This window comes from Salarias fasciatus, chromosome 3 (assembly GCF_902148845.1).
Source record: "Salarias fasciatus chromosome 3, fSalaFa1.1, whole genome shotgun sequence".
Taxonomy (NCBI): domain Eukaryota; kingdom Metazoa; phylum Chordata; class Actinopteri; order Blenniiformes; family Blenniidae; genus Salarias; species Salarias fasciatus.
In genome coordinates this window covers 5,845,803-5,856,041 of record NC_043747.1, presented here as the reverse complement: position 1 = coordinate 5,856,041, position 10,239 = coordinate 5,845,803, and the positions used below count along the sequence as shown (strand labels likewise).

The 10,239-nt window shown below is 43.7% G+C and overlaps 1 protein-coding gene across 7 annotated transcripts in view; it reads right to left on the bottom strand.

Moving 5' to 3' along the window:
* nrxn2b (neurexin 2b) overlaps nt 1-10,239 on the bottom strand; it is a 686,522-nt gene that overhangs the window by 393,425 nt on the left and 282,858 nt on the right. The window lies entirely within an intron of this gene.

Here is a 10,239-nt window from a genome sequence, read left to right as displayed (position 1 = left end):
AATTTTTACACCCGTATCCATCATTTAAGTAATAATGACTTCGCGTAAACAAAGGCGATCGATGGATACGCATAAGGAGCCGCTGAAACATTCGAACGGAGCCTTGCGGAGCACAGAATGAGTGCAGACTTCAAAATATGTCATTTTTAATTCAATATGCTACAAGCATGGCGCAGTTCACTAATTGTAGCCACAGGGACGCGATTTACTTTACGTTTCGGCTCAAAACATCTGTGAATTATATAGAAATGCATACATAACTAATGCTGTAAACAAACATATTATGTGTCCCATGGGGGTGAAGGAAGTAGCACGTTATTGTTTCTCTGCTCTCATTGGTGTGTTCATTCAGTCACAGGAACTCGGAGGAGTTACTCCAGGGGAAAAGTTCCATTTCCGAGTTGAGGCCATAAGTCTGCTCAGAACACAAACTGCATGAAAACTGCAAACAATGCTGTCATCCCCCATACAAGCAAACACGGGGATAAATCTATGTCTGTGAGATATTATCTGTACATTTAGAACCACTGTTCTGTTTAGTAGCACGCAAATTATGGAAGCTAGGCTAAAGGAGGCACTAATGTTTTCTGACAGAAAAATGCAGAAACATTGCGCATTCATTCAAAACGTGAAACAGGGTGTGACAGTGCAACAGACAAAAGCTCTGCGGGAAAAAAAAACGATATTCGCAAGCGATAATTCTTATTGAGGGAAAACTTAAGTCAACATATGCTTAAGTTCGCTACGGTAGCTAATGCTAATTTTTCTTATAGCTCTCTTGTGGGCAAATGACGTACCAGCAATTTTCTATAAACTAATTTGGTAAAACAGAATCACATATTGATAACAAGAAGAGGCTGATAAACTACCAAGATGTAGACAACTGCTAGAAATTAAATTTGATTTTCAATTAGCCATGCTAATACATTACCGGTAGCACTGAGAGAAGCTAATGCTAACTGTTGTCTCAGTGAAAAGAGGCAGCAGCTGGAACTGGACTTATCAGTTGTTAATGCATCCCTGTCAAAAACTGCAAAAATAGCACATCATACATGAAAACTTTTTGCAACAGTTGTGACTAAGTTAATTATTTTCACTGATAAAATATAATTGTTCGGCCCAGTGGCAGATGGAACACTCCTGCTTTCAGTGAGCGAATACAGAAGCTGATAAAGGATATATATGTATGTGTGTGTGTGTGTGTGTGTGTGTGTGTGTGTGTGTGTGTGTGTGTGTGTAGATATAGGTCTGCATAAAATAGCCTTCATGTCGTTTAAAGTTTTATTAGGTGTGTGACGAACTGTCACACAATTGAGTTACAGTCCCAGTTTCGAAAGTCTTTTCAGAATATCGTGTATTTCTCTAGTTTAAAGTAGTCCTTCCAGGTTTGACTGAACAGTAAGAAAAAGATCTCAGTGCTCCCAGCAGTCTGCAAACCTGAGCCCTTCCTTGCGCGTGTGGCTAAAAAGTGAATTTACAAAAGGTAGGCCTATGCTAATGACGGCTCATTGAAGGACCCGGGGGTGCCGCTTTGTGATTCATGACCGGTAACTGCGTTAACTCTCTTCATTGACTTTCAGATGCAGAGGTGTGGCGTTTAAAAATGAGCCGGGCGCAGGCTAAATTGGATGCATTTTGGATAACCGCACACGCCTATTCCATATACATTATACATGTGTGTTTGGATGGAGGTCCTAAAATACGGCGCCTCTCTCTTTTTGCTTTAGTCACTCTGCGGGAGCCGTTGCTGCATCATTTACCAAATGGTTATTATATACACATCTTGATGTGGGAATGGAGGCAGAAATGACTTTTCTCGCGCTGCGGGGTGGGGTTTATAGGAAGGCTGAGGGGGTTCTCTGACGGAGGCAGGCGACCCATACGGACTTGTTATTTTTCTGAAAAAGCGAAACCCGATGGCAGAAATACGTTACGTAAACCTGCAGCAGATAATATGGTTTCAATGGTAAAGAGACAGGATTATCAGGATAAGACCCTCTTTTTGACGATAATGCCATTTGGCTCCTATCTTGAGATGTATTTCCTAACTCAAAGCAATGCAGGCCTATCACTGCGGATCTAATAAAAAAGCTGGGCGTGTTTCTGTGTGTGTGTGTGTGTGTGTGTGTGTGTGTGTGTGAGCGTGCCATCTAAATGGCAGCCATCTGCTAGCAGCAAAGATGCAGTGATGGAAACGGGAGATATGAGGGGATAAAAACGCAAGGAGACATCTATATCAAGACCCTCCTCCATCTGTCTTTTTCATTTCTCGCTCCTTTCTTCGACTCTGTTTCCATGCACCTTTCCTCCCACGCTCACACACACACACACACACACACACACACGAGCGCCCTGTACATTTCTCCTGCTGCCTTTAATCCATCCACTCCCTGCCCTACAATAGGAAGAGCCCTGTCCTCGCTGCGGCGTGTGTGTAGTACCTTTGGGGAACAAAAGGCAGTTTCTTTTTGGGGTGTGAAAAAAGAAGAAGAAGGGGGATTTGGGGAAGTGGTAGGTGGGATGTGTGCTGGCAGTCAGCTCAGGACATAACACCCCCGCCCCCTTCAGCTACATCCAAAACATGCGGTGCCGCAGTACAAACAGGGGCGAGGGAGTGACTCAGGGTGTCCGAATGCATCTGGAAGATTTTGTGCGCGTGTCGTCATGACAGAGCAGGAATAAAAAAAAAGACGGGGAGAGAAACAGATTATGACCCCCAGCTATGATTATCTACGCCTGCCGCTCTGACCCCCCCGCGCCAATTACAGAGATAAGGCGGCCTGTGCCCGTGTGTCTGCCGTCTTTGGTCTCCGTGCGACGCTTGCCTGCTCATGCACGACATTTGTATGCACCGGTTGCTATCAGTAGCTGCACACTCCTTTTTCTCCCCCCGCCGTTCTCGCTCCTGTGCAGGAATGGAGGGCGAGGGAGGGGGGCGAGGGAGGGGGGGGGGGGGGGTGGCGCTTTAGCATGACAAGATAACTGCTGCTGATAGCCTCCAGAATGGCGCGCGGCCACGCATTTAAGTCAGGGAGATGTTCAGAGGAGCAGCTGATTGATTCTGAGAAGCGGAGGGGTGGGGGTTGGGGGGTGGGGTTGGGGGGGGGGGGGGGGGGGGGGGGGGGGGGGGTGGATAGATCATACATTTTCACCAGTCCCTCTCCACAATTTTCTGTGCCACTGCCAGATCTTCAAAGGCCTGGGTGAGACCTCTTCTACCTTCACAGGCTGACATCTGTGCCCTCCATCATCTACTTCTAATCATGCTCCTTCATCGTCTGGCTTCTTTTTAAACCCCCCCCCCCCCCCCCTTTCTAACACATCAGTCTTTATCTCACACTCCACAGAACAGTCCTGTTTTTTTATGATTTGAATCATGTTTCTTTGCATGGTTTGGCAGCAGGGCGTGGCCCCGCAGGACCGCCATCAGTCCTGGAGAGCAGGATGTGCCCTGACAGCTTCAGGCAGTTCGCATGCCAGGCCAGTAGTCGGTGCTGTGGTTTGTTTTCAAAATAAAATTAACCATGCACGCAGAGAACAATATACTGTAAGCGTTAAACAATTATGATTGGGATTCAAATTAAACTTAAATGTTTCCTATGTAAACATGATAGACGATATTTTAATTGCAAACTAAACTAATAAACTAATTGTGAATTGAAAAGCCACCATGTAATCCTGGCCAATGACTCAACATGATCTCAAAAAAACCTTGTTTTGTACATTTTTTACTGAAGTGATGCATATCATCATGTCTCAGACACAAAATTAGTAGTTCCAACAGGATCAAGTGATCCATAAATTTATAAACCACATAGTTTATTAAAATTCAGTTTTTAGTGATGGAGTTAAAACCTGATGGTATAGCAATGGAGGACAGTCAAACATGTTAGGATTGATGGCTGAGCGACCACACACACACACACACACACACACACACACACACACACTGAAGCAATGCAGCTGCCACGCATAGGTGGAGTCTGCGGCGTGTCTCAGATCTAATCATACGACACACCTCAAGAGTTAAAACTTAAAAGGCCACTGCATAAACAATAGCTGGGTTTGGCTCTTGTGATTCAGAATGTATTATTGATATAATATATTTTAAAAAAAAGTCCCTAATAGACACTCTAAAATCCTACGTTATGAAGTCGATGCTCAATATGCTCCACTCGATATGAGTGGGCCTGGCAGCTAATCCTCAAGAGCTCGTTGGTTCCTCGCACTAGACAAGGTCCCACAGTGAAAAAAAACTGACACAGACTTTATAAGCTGAAGGATGTAAAACTGCTGCCAGAATCCAAGCAGACTGAAGAATCGGACTGAATGACTTTAATTCGACCATGAGGGTAGGAAAGACTATCTCTATACCCTGCTAGGTCTCTTGAGCAGATTGCCTCGGGTGTCCCTTGTTGAAACCGCACACTAACAGGAGGAAGACATATAGATGTATACGGGAAAAGAAGAAAAAGAAGGTGCGATGCTGCTCTTCCCTGTGGTTCGTCTCCTTGTGCACTTCACCTTAACTATCACGATCTTGCTCGGTGAAATCTTTGCAAAAAAGACATTGCCCATGATTTGTGCAGCTGTACAAGAGCATGGGCGTAAGAATAAAGCTTTTGAATAGGTCCACATTTGACCCGGCCATCTATATTCTTTCTCTGTTTCTTATTGGCTGTGACTGTCTTTTAAGTGATAACTGGATCGAATAACAGAGCTCTGCTTCAAGTCTCACAGAAATTGTTGTTACTCCCCTCAGAACATTCACAATAAGGCCTCAAGCCTTAGGCCTAAGTCTGCTAACTGCCTCACAATTTTGGCTGCAGCGTACTATGATATACACAAGAGGCCCACCTGGTGCCAGAAGGTCAAACAGTATCTCCAAAGTTTCGCCAAACCACCACGCGGACTGTCACAGAGCCGACCACAAGGCAAAGAACGCCTTGGTTGAATTTAACTTACAAAGTATAGGAAAACAGCTCTGTGTACAGAGACTGAATAGTCTGCAGAGAAATCCTATATTTCTGAAAGGCTTCCAACAAGAGTTCTAAAGAAATGTGGTCGATGAGCATCGACAAATGTACAGACTGTAGATTGGAAGGTCTCAGAGGTCGAAGGTGGACCAAGGGTTCGTCCACTCTAAGGTTTTCCAGAGGAGCTTTTCATACGTCAATGAAAACCACAGTACGGCCCTTTATAGAATCCTATAAACTGCACCTGACTTTGATTTGTGTTTGAAAGAGTGTGTGTCCACCAATGTTTGGCTCCACTGTGCTGTTTTAAAGCAAATGGTTTTGGCTTTTTGAAGCTGTCCCCAAACGCCGCGTAAGAAAACAGAGCTAAATAATGCACTCTGTTTGAAGGTAAATTAGCAAACAATTCTTCACGCTGACATGTTTTTACACAAACGCCTCCAGCTGTATCTCAAAAAATCATCTTTTCTATCGGGTCATGTCTGTTTAACATTTAAAGAGTTGTTTTCGTTTGCTCTAATAAATCACACAAAGAGAAAAATACGACGAAATATATTTAAAGGAGGTGACTTTTCTCTCGTTCCTGAACGTGATTTGTGCTCGACGGCTCGGGACAAACATGTTTTGCATTCCTCCTTCGGTGCGTGCCGCCACGTCCGTGCTCCTTAATCGTGTTTAAAAGTGTGAACTCCTTGAAAATGCACAAATAATTTCCGCCGTCCGTCGCGGAATTAGGTGATTGATTTGAACATAAATCAATTTATAGAGAAATTATGTACCCAGCTCTGAAGGCTCGCCCATCTAAGACATTATGTTAATATTACACTCCTCTTATTGGCTCATTGCATCACATTTGGCCTGGAGTTGTGGAGGATAAAAGGAACATTAAATAAAAGAAGGGCTATCCTCCACTGGAGCAGTAAATTGCCTTTAAAAATCAAATCCCAATCCAAGCATCTCCAAAATAAATTTTATACAGTCCGACTCTGATACATGCTCCGACTTTACAAAGTGAAGGGCGTTGTGCATGCGGAGAGCGGCTCGGAGTGCCGACTGCAAATCCATCTCTGACATCTCCTTGGCTCCAGAAAAGGACGCGATGACTCACAGTGTGAGCTGGTGATTGGAAACTCATTCAAATTCAATATTTGTGATTCGCAGAGAAAATAAGTGAATGCCATCTGCTTGGAGACGAGCGAGGAAAAGAAAAAAATAGAAAGAAAGAAGAAGCCGGGGAGGCGAACAAGGAGCCAATACAATACAAAGTTCGACTGAACGAGGCACGTTCTTCGGAGTTCACATGGCTGACGGACGGCGGGGGTCACGTGAACCGCCGTGCAATCTGCAGCAGTCGTGACTGAACACGGGGGAGGAGCCGACGTCTGACAGGCGGCCATGACTGACAGCTTCACCGGCAGGAATGTGTGTGCATGTGGGAGCAGAATCATTTATCTGCCCACTACAGGTGCATGCATTATGTGGGTGGTGCAGAAGTGGATCTGTCTCTGTGAGCGTTGCACACTGACGCCGTCGCATTAATTTCCCGGCACCATTAGTCATCGGCGTACTATTGTGTTGAGTAAAATCTTAGAATGTTGACCTAAATCTATTCAACCAGAGGAGCGATGAGTTGTAGGACAACAAGGAGACGACTGGAAACAAGCCATGAGATGTGTACTCACTATAAAATGGAAATGAGTTGAAACAGAACTCATTACCTTCACTTTCTAAACATTCAGCCCAACATCCTCTCCATGGTTTTAAAATGCAACGAATGCCATTGTTCTATTTGCAAATAAATTCCTGTCCATCTGGTCAGGGGGCTGCCTTTTCCCAGCAGGATTTTAGTCTTCAGTGTGATTTTTTTGAGATTAAGTTTTAGCATAAAGATAGAATTGAAGGGTGTTCAGCACTATTTGACTCCAAAACATGTTCTGAAGCCCTTTGGTTGTCGCACATATTGCCTGTTCCCCACTGGACGCTTGATTTTGATTCATTTCTTCAACTGGATCATTTCCTATAAATAGAAACTCCATGTTTTTCTCAGCCGATGGTAAAACAGGAACAGCCACTTCCAAACTCCACATCGGCCATACACTTCTTCTCATTTTGACCTCCAGTGTCTGTCTTATTTTAATCTTTTATTCTGCAGCGAGTTTATCCATGATTATATATTACTGTTAGTCTCTCTCGTTAAGTATATATATGAACGTAGTTCATGCAGTCTGCATCATTGTGTCCTTTAAAACACACTAATAAATAAACGGATTATTGTGAAAAATAAAAATTCTAATTATTGTCAGTGTTACAGAGATTAATTAAAAGATTTGAAAAATAAACTTGCATTGCAAAAGTTTATTCCAGCAGTCACATTTGCATAGTTTATATGAAAACTTAAATTAAATGCATCCAGTTTCAAAAAAAAAGTTATTTGTATTGTTTGTGGATAGAAATAAGGCAAAACATTATGAAGTCCAGCATTCAGACAAAAAAATGTGTGAAACCAAACTGAACATGATGAGTTTGAGTTATATTTTTAATTTTGTGGTTTCAGATAATTTAAACTGAAGGAAACAGGAACAAAGTTATATGATTCTAAATATATTCATAGCTCTAAAAAAAAAAAAAAAAAAAAAACTTCAGAAATCAGGACATTGTGATGATTTTGAAATGTTTTGATCATAACCTATATGAAGTTGAGTTCCTTTTTCCTGACAAAAAATAAAATTCATGAGAGTATTTAAAGAATGTAAAGAATTTGTTGTAAGTCGAAGATTAAAGCTAAATTTTTGGGCCATGCCATCTTTATGACAGTTGTAAATCGCACACAGGCAAAGTTGTTTTGTGTTTTTTAAGGTTAAACATTATCAAAGAATTAAATCATGATAGGAGCATGTTTGAGTTACTCGTTTGAGGAATCTGATTCCTTCATGGATTAATCAACAAGCCATCGAGGCTGGTGTCAAATTACAAAGATTTGAAGTTTTCAAGTAAAAATGGAAAACTTGTGTCTGTTTACATGACAATGGTCCTCGGAGTCAGTGAATATGTAACACCAGAGTCTCCATCTACATGTAGACGACGGAAAATGCAACTTTTTTGAAACGAAAATGGGAAAACGATAAATTGAAATAAATGAAATCTCCGTCTAATGGAAAACTGTGTAGTGTTACAGAAACTGGTGTTTCTTTACTCCCTTTTCTTTGTGCACGGAATAAGAGGAACATGTTTAAACATACCTTGCAGCTGCATTTCCTCTGCCTCGTGGGATTTGTACATAATAGCCGTACCATTAATCTCCAGCTCATCTCCACACGCGGCGGTTCTGGACTGACTGCTTCCAGGTGGAGAGGCCAAAGGCTGCGACATTAGCAGACGGGAGCGCTCGCCGCCCCGCGCGCCTGGCCATATGTCACGCCGAATCCCATCGCGTCTCGCGCTGAGAGAAGGTGCGGCGAAGTGGCTTTAAAGGCCACCGTCCAAACAGATACCATCAGCCCCACGTCGTGACCCGAGAGCTTCCGCTCTGCTCTATATCATATCAGGACGCCTTAAGCTGCCGGAGCCGGGTCACGGCTGCCCCGCAATAAATCACCGGGCTGATCTTCTCCTTCCTAAGCCTTGAAAGATGCTCCAGAATCCCGGCCATCAGGGATTGTCCGCCAGGTCGATAGTTGAAGCTGAAATTTGATTGACTGCTGCAACTATAAATCCTCAGAGTTGGTGCTTAGGACTGACTTATTGCCTCATGTTTTTTATTGTAATGACACATCAGCAGCGCTGTTTACTCCTTCGGAGCGTTTCATTTGTTTGCCGCCTGCATTCACAGCAGCCTTTTTTAACTCCAATTCAAAGGCTTTAGTGACTCCGAGGCTGTGGAGGAGCCATCGACCAGGAGATGTCAAAGCAGTGAATAAAATGTTGTCTGCAGCTCCAGACACACACACACACACACACACACACACACACACACACACACACACACGCACTCTGTCCCTCTTCTTCACACGCTCGTATTTTGGAATCTGAGCTGCCACGAGGCAGAACATCACTGGACAAAAGGTGTGCGGTCGACCAATAACTACAAAGCCACACAAACTCGGGGTGGGTTGGGGGGAGTCGCTTTTGTGAAGGACTGAAACCAGGCAATGAGGTGTTATTTCTATTTGGTTTGATGACACATGACGAATGTGTGAGGAAATAAAAACAGCGAGACCTCTGCACGCTCCGCAGGCAAACCCGCTGAGAGACGAAAACCGACACGACCAGGACCGAGAACCCAATGAAGACGTCAGACAGCTGTGACCGGGTAAACAGAGACTTAAAGGAAACAAGCACCTCGAACAGCCAAGTCCTCCCTGCTGCAGGGAGATCTTGCAGTATTCACGGCGCTACACTGACATCCAGTGGTCAACTGGAGAACTTACAGCTCGGTGCTGCTGGATACAAAACCTCAACTTAGAACTCGTGACGTTCAGTGAAGGTGGAGAAAAGAAGATCGGATCACTTTGCAAATCCCTCACATCCCTCCTTCCGAACTGATTGTTTGGGAAATTCTCAATCATCACAACACAAAGCTTCAGCTGAACAGAAATCTTTCACCTGTCAGACAAAACACAACCTGCACACAGACACACACACACCATTGTCATGGCAAACATGAAGGTTTTTTTTATCCTTTTTTTTTTGTGTCACCGCGGCCGGCGGTACTTACCTGTGGTCTGATTGTTCAATTGTCAGCGGCCGTGACAGAAATAACAGTTTGCTATCATTCTGCCAGCGCGGGGCAGGAAAACATTAGCTTGTTGGGGGGAAAACAGGCACACGCCAGGTGGTGCCGCTCTCTCTGCAGATAAGCAATTAGCTTTCCGGGGGCCCGAAAACCGCAGTTTGGCCCACATCGAAAAAACAAGCAACACCTGTGTGTGTGTGGAGCTCCCCACCGCATAATAGGAAACAGGAACATCCAACAGGGGAGTGTCAAGTTGCCCTTTTCTGAATGCATTTTTTTTTTTCCTTTTTAGATGAGGTTGTCAGGGAAAAGACTGGAATGGGTAATAAGCAGGGTAAAAATGGAATAATTTCATAGCTGAGCATGGTAGGTGAGAAAGGATGGAAAATCTAGATGATTATGCGAGTGAAATGTTAATTAAATCTGTGAGAGTGGGAGAAAATTAAAGCGAATTTACAGTGAGAAGAAAAGAGAAAACTCAAATCAGGCATTTCAAAGTGGAAGAGGTGAAGATGGATGGACTTCTAAATG